Consider the following 7,258-nt stretch of genomic DNA (forward strand, 5'->3'; position numbering starts at 1 on the left):
TACTTATCATTTCGAAACAAAAAATTGAAAACAATTAAATAACAATAGCTTTCATTGTGAAAAAAGTTATTTAATTTTTCCACAAAATTTTTCTTTCGAATATTATTATTAAAATAATGAATGTTCATATTATTAACAATTGATGATGAAAAAATATTTGAAAAAAACTTTCTATTTTAACTCGTTAAAACCTAGTTTTTTATGAGCGTGTATGTTTTGTTTACGGGCAGTGAAAATGTCGAAATTGTAGACTGCCAAGGTGCAGGAAGACAAGTGTCGGAAGCGCAAGAAGTGTCTGTTTCGTTGTTGTTGGATGGGGATAAACGGTGGATCATTGGCCACTGTGCCGTGTAATGATGGTGAGTATCTACTTTCGAGCTTACATGGAATGATTTTATGCGCTGCGGGAGGAATATACTATGAACTTTCCGGGTGTTCTTGATTTTCACCAGCATTTTCCTTTTTTCTTAATTTCAATTTTTACTCAGTCAATAAGAAAGATCCCAGCGAGCAATCGCATCTGGCGAGGCGTGTGCGAATCCGCTGTCGGACTTCGTCCTTCGTTTGAAGCCAAGACATCAACACATCTGCTTCATCGCCAGTGCCAGCCAATCTGACGAAGATCCTGATTCTAGAATAATACCGGATAAAGACTTGGCTCGAGTTTGTTAGAAATCGTAAGTATTGTGGGTTCTATCGGGTGTCAAGTTAATAAATTGTTTGAATTTAATCTTGCTATATTACAGAACATCGCAATGCACACCGCCGAGGGTGCTGTGCAAGAATCGCGTCCGCGGCCAGAAAACTGACAAGGTAGATCTTCAGAAACATGTAGTGGAAATTCGGTGGCAACAGTTGCGTAATTTTCTACATTCGTAGAAAGTCAACCTGCATCAATTCAGAAAAAAAATGAAATCCATTTCAAATTCGCAAATCGCAAATATTTAGCATTTATTGCTAAGACAAAACAATATTATATTTTCTATGTGCTAGTCGCAGTAACTAAACTAAAGTTCAATTAAAATCAAATTAAAATTGAATTGAAATTCAATTATAATTTAATAAAAAATTAAAACCAAACTTAAATTCAATTAGGATTTATAAAAACTTCATTGAAATTTATTGAAATTTTATTAATTCTCTATAAAAAATCAGTTTAAAATAAATTAAAATTTAATTAGAGATAATTGAAAAGTTAATTAAGATACCATTAAAATTAAATTTAAGTTATATTAATAATTTTAGATAGAAATATATCAAAATGAAATTATGAATAATTAAAATTAAATACCATGTATCAATAAAATAAATTGTAAAACATAAAATTGTGTTGTATTTCTATTGTAGTATTAGAGTGAAATTAATTATAAGTCTTATTGTATTTCTGTAGTAAAACAAAAGGAAAAAGTATGAGGAAACATTTAAAACACATTGTTTTCTATTGTTTTGTCCTTAGAAATCATCCCATAGAAGAACCGTAAAATCAATTGTTTTGCTCTGAATTTAGTATGGAAAATTTTCGATTTTTTTATTGTAAAGATACATAACAACCCCCATTTTTTATTGTAAAAGTTCCATTTACCATAAATTTTATCGTGGAAAACCATTATTTCTTATGTGATTTTATTGTCAGAATTACATTATATTCAATGGTAATATTTGTGTTTTAAATGGTGTTGTTACAGTAAAATTAATTATATTTTAATGATATTTTTTATCCGGGCGAAGCGATGCTATTCTGTCCCAGAAACTCAAGCGCGATGCTCTCCCTAGTAGGGAGGAGGAAAGGAGGCTTCCTGGCTTCTTGAAAGGAGGCTTCCTGGCCTATTGAAAGGAGGCTTCCTGGCCTCTTGAAAGGAGGCTTCCTGGCCTCTTGAAAGCTTCCTGGCCTCTTGAAAGGACTCCCTACAGAATCGCAAGCGAGTTAGCTGGTGCTTGAAACCTCGATGATTGAGATTTGAGTATGATTCTACCAACACTGCCAGCAAGGTTCACTTCCGACGAGATTCACACGGAAAAATACAATAAATAGATATTTTCATTTTGTCAGTATTTTGTTTGATTGAATGCTGTCATCTGATTATAAGCCGAGTTAGTGCTCTTCTGGATTGTTCCACAATTTGTTGAGTCTACAACGAGGCACTGAGGGCGAGCAGACCTTTAATGTGAACATATTTATTGAAAAGCTGAAATCAAATTGTGGAAGTGAATGAAAAAATGTTTAATGTATGATCTAGATTTAATCGTATGAATTTGGCGAGATGTATGATGATCCATGCAATTATTCAGAGGATTCATACAAAAATGGTAAAATAGAGGGAGGGGTAATGAAATGGTTAAATTTGCGTCACGTAATTAGTGGACTTTCTTTAATGAAAATTCCTACGTTTACGCCATGCGAAACCTGATATATTTTTATCTCCATAGTTTTTTTTTGGTATTTAAGAAAACACAATGTTTTTTTAGTATGAAAATTCACACTCCTAGGTCACCCTCCCCTTCAGAGCTACGTAATCTTTAAACATTCCATAATATACTTTCAATAAATATCAACTAAATACTATTTGAGATCTTATTTGTGTTAATAAATACTTGAAACACATTTATTGGAAAAGTGCGTACTCTTACCCCACCGGTGGGGTAAGAGTGCGTTTTTTAGGTGTCTTGCAATAAGGGTTCTGCTAAAACGAATTTAATTAATTCCATTATTTTTTCCACTGGGTAACATAAAGGAAGAGTATACGAATCGTCGACATTGATTTGATATGCAGAAGCTTGTTTCATAAGGTCCCCATGTTCGATTGAAAACTAAGTGCGTACTCTTGCCCCACTCTACTCTATTGAATTTAAAGAAATCCCCCATTCTTCTAAATGAAAGATAACTAATGAAATAATTTATTTTTCATTGAAACTAGTGTGTCTGAACTTTGAATATTCGCGAAAATTGGAATCTATTTTGATCTATTTTGTGTTATTTCATTTTATAGGATGAAGCTGAGAAAAGTTAAAGATTCTGAATGATTGTATTTGAGAGACGCAGGATGCTAAGAAGCAAAGAATCAAAATTGAATAAAACCCATAACCAGTATCAGTGATGCGTGTGTGTGTGTGTGTGTGTGTGTGTGTGTGTCCAAACTAACCCCCACTGTCTGGCAGTGATGTTATGGAAGAAAGCTGTCTGTTTTACAATTTTACAGTCAGATTTAATCCGGGAGTTAGAAAGTGTTAGCTCTATTGCAGCTCCAGTGACCCGTTTCAGACTGCCTGGTATTTCATTACCAGTCCGAGGTCACTTTTGCTTACAATAAGCCCCGCCTGTTTATGCTACCATTTTCAAATGGATAATGGACCCATAAACAAACTTCTGGATTCTCCAATCCAGCGCGTATTTAGTTTTGAAATTGCAATCGTATCAATACACTTAAAATACATGGAAAAGTAGTAAATCCATATCGGAACAATCTCACCAATTTTATCCACTGTGAACAATAAGCTGGAAATAATCTGGTTGGGAGGAGTTCTGGATCTGTACTTCACACTCGATCCGTGTTGCACCCGAGGCCTGCGGCGACTTCATAACATCACTCACAAATTTCCACTAAAGCCACTATCCTTGCCACAATCACTAACGCACACCTTCAAATCTATCTTTTATGAACTAACTTAAAATATCACGCGTATACCAATTGGCGTTTATTAAAAATTTCTGAGAGTCTTCATCAGCCAAAATAGAAAAAAAAATCAAGCGATGAAAAATTTTGACATCCGTCGCGCGCGGCACACTACGATTCCATAACAACCCCATAACCAGTATCAGTGATGCAACACCGAAAATGTTTCGTCGAACGCAATTGAGAACAGTATACTGCAATATACTGCAATTTCTCATTTTCAATAAGAGATGTCACGCGATGTTTACATATCCGCCCCTTTCATTAGGGTAAATCACTACTTGGGCATATGGACCCGATTCCCGGCTCTCTGCACAGAAAACTAATTATTTATACTGTTTGGAAGTCGTAGGTTTATGATTGATGATTTCAAAAAGTGAAAAAAATATTGTTTTTGGGTGTATGTAAGGAATTTGGATGAGTGAATAGGAGAGAGTGGGGAGAATAGATCCCCTTTTCTGATTTCCGATGTATAACAGCCAAAATAAATAAAAATACGGGATTTCCACACAGACTCTCTAAAAAATATAGAAATATATATAAATTTATAACTTTACTGATGTATGACAGTCCTTAAACTATTGTTGTTATTGATACACAATCGATTTTTTGAAATGCTGTCGAAAAACGACTTTTAAAGTACAGTAGACATTCGATAACTGCAAGTCATTTAACTGCAATTCGATAGTTGCAACAGTTTTGCAGTTATTGGACCGCTAAACTTCAAACTGGTGTCAAACTCAATGACAGCTGCATTCGCTGCACATTTAGATGCACTTTTATTGCATCTGACGTCGATTGACAACCGTTTGTCGTCTAGAATGCGTTGCAGTTATCGAACGGCATTCGTTAACTGAAAAGTAAACATTTTGTAAATGTAAGTAAACTGTTTAGTAAATTGTAATTGCATTGATCAATTTCTTTTAAGGTGACTCGAGATGGCACTACACACCGTGTTATTTTTCCTATCTTTTGTCTCTTTCTAGCATTGTCACCTCGTAACTTCTGAGCGGCGTATCTCGGTTTTCAGTTGTTTGATGTAACTGTAAATGTATCAGCGTGTAGTTTGCGAGTAAGCACGCGCCGGTGATACTTTTTTAAAATCATATTTGTTTTAGAAAAAAAGTTAAGCATTCAATGATGGAAATGATGCCGATTTGATGGTTGTTCGTGCTTCCCGTGTCACCTTAATCGATTACTTATTTTGGTAATAACTTAAGTCCCAAACCCAAACGTGATTAATGCTTCTGGCGCTACATCTTGCCTTGCCTTATCACCTGAAACCATAAAATCTATGGCAAACTGCTGAAAACCGCTGCAATGATGAGAGGAAAACGTCGACGAAGAGAAATCGATCAATGCAGTTACGCCCTAACGATCCTAAGCGTGAGACTCACCTATCTCGTCCGAGTTCCATACAGGAGAAACGTCCATGGAACCAATAGAGGAATGATCGATTGCTTTCGGTATTGTGTCAAATATTACCGAATGAAAAAATAATGCCGCGACTGCCATTCCGTCCAATCTTTTCACAAGTCCCATATTGTCTAGTGGTTAGGATATCCGGCTCTCACCCGGAAGGCCCGGGTTCGATTCCCGGTATGGGAAACTTTTTGCTTGTAAATGTTATTTTACTAACCAACAGGTTTCGAGAGTTTTCCCAATTTTCACCAAACTTGAAGTGAGCTTCATGCTAAACACTGAAAATAATTGACAATAACGGATTATTACATAACGCTGAAATTGACAACTTGCAGCACCCACCCACCCGCTCGTGACTTTATTTTATGGAAGATTGTATGGACCGCATCGCTCGGAAAGACCTTCTCCCACTCCCTAAAGCTTTAAGTAATTTGTAAGTGGGCCCTTTTAGAATCTTTTATTTTCCCGAGTAGCATGATTCCAGTGAGTTTGGGTGCAGTAACTTCATTGTAAATAAATATAAATGCATGTGAGTGACAGTAAGCTGGTTGAAACATGCTGCTTAATATGTGAGTTGTGAGTTTATTTTTCTGCAAATAGCCAAAACAATCCCAGTCAACCATTATTTATTAGTAAAGACTAAACAGGATATCATTCGAAAGCTGAATAATAAAAGAAGCGAAAATAACATTGACATAGAACAATTATATAGGGGAACAATTTTCTAATGCCATCTCACCGAACATATGTTCATCTCATCTCATCTACTAACATGCTGAAAAAAATACTAAAACAATAAATAAATCAAATTTCTTTTTATTGTTTTGTTTTTGATAAGGAGATTCCAGGAGCAGTAACCCTGTATAAGGCAGTGCTTGTGAAACGCTTGTATGTTTCTCACGGTTTATATTCATTAATGCAAGTTATGACTTTTTTTCATTCCTCCACAATAAAAGAACCACTGGTAGGTAATTACGCAACACTTACAGGAGGTTGAAAGAAATGTAACGATCCAAACAACATTTTCAGATGCTCCAGACAAAAGTGAGATTGAAGGAAATATAACACAATGTAACTAATGGATTTTCCCTAATCGATCGTTATTGCTTAATTTACCTTACAGAGAGAAAGTCGACTTAGTCAACAGAATATTGTGGTTCGGAAATATTTCATTATACGATGTGTTCCTACAAGCTGCACTACAAATTATGGAGCAATGGAATTTTCGATAAAGTATCAATAACTTGGGACTGCATTTATTGATTTTAAACTTTGTGGTAAATATGAACTCAATCGGGGATGCTTTTCGTTATCATTCAATCATCGTATCAGGTAATATGCAACACCTAGTATCACTAGCATCCAATCTACGAGGTTTATTTCACCAATGCTGTTCTAAACGCAGTGCACATTCTAAGATAAAACTTATTTCGTGGTCTTGAAGCATTTGAATTGATTATTCTCCATATCAAATCCAAACAATATCACCCACCTCGGCCAACATCGAGATAATACATCCACGCGCAAATCATACTTCATCTTTCCACATTTCAGAACTCATCACCAGTACTGCTTTGAGCAACGCTTCGACATCAACGGCGCCGTGGCTTAGTTGGTTAAAGCGCCTGTCTAGTAAACAGGAGATCGTGAGTTCGAATCTCGCCGGAGCCTAGTTGTGATATTTTTTTTTTCTCGTTCCATTATTCGTTCCTCGCCTTACTTTCTTAATTGAAAAGCTTTCTTCATCACTTTCTCACGAAATGTGCGCGAAAATCGCAGGCAACGTGACGATAGAAAGCAGCAAATTGGACAAATCGTTCGAAAGCACGCACCGTGATAATCGTTCCAACACAGTTACATCGTTCCATCTCACACACTCGCAGTGGCCCTTCCTTGGCTCCGCCCACTATCTCCACCGGGCACTAGTGTTGGTAATGAGGGGAAGTAATCCGGCACACAACCAAAACCATCGGCATCGAGTTCATTCGCACGTGAGCGCCCGATGAACCGAGCGGGACTCATTTTCCAAGACCCACTCAATTCATCGCCGAATGAGTGCGATGTTGCGTTTGATTCAGAAAACTTTTCCACCGCATTTCCCGCTGACGTGTCAAAGAGCGGGTAGCCGAGGAAAGGTTTTTGTTGTTGTCATCTGGTTTGATGCG

At 36.4% G+C, this 7,258-nt stretch overlaps 1 long non-coding RNA gene and 2 other non-coding genes across 3 annotated transcripts; all 3 read left to right on the top strand.

Annotated features, from left to right (window-relative positions):
* The first annotated feature begins 221 nt into the window (after nucleotides 1-221).
* On the top strand, nucleotides 222-927 carry LOC134210496 (uncharacterized). The gene is made up of 3 exons (XR_009978831.1): nucleotides 222-359; nucleotides 489-677; nucleotides 747-927. It is a non-coding gene; the product is annotated as an uncharacterized LOC134210496 (long non-coding RNA).
* Nucleotides 928-5,207: 4,280 nt separating this feature from the next.
* On the top strand, nucleotides 5,208-5,279 carry Trnae-cuc (transfer RNA glutamic acid (anticodon CUC)). The gene has a single exon. It is a non-coding gene; the product is annotated as a tRNA-Glu (tRNA).
* Nucleotides 5,280-6,690: 1,411 nt separating this feature from the next.
* Trnat-agu (transfer RNA threonine (anticodon AGU)) lies at nucleotides 6,691-6,764 on the top strand. The gene has a single exon. It is a non-coding gene; the product is annotated as a tRNA-Thr (tRNA).
* Nucleotides 6,765-7,258: the final 494 nt, after the last annotated feature.

This window comes from Armigeres subalbatus, chromosome 1 (assembly GCF_024139115.2).
Source record: "Armigeres subalbatus isolate Guangzhou_Male chromosome 1, GZ_Asu_2, whole genome shotgun sequence".
Classification (NCBI taxonomy): Eukaryota; Metazoa; Arthropoda; class Insecta; order Diptera; family Culicidae; genus Armigeres; species Armigeres subalbatus.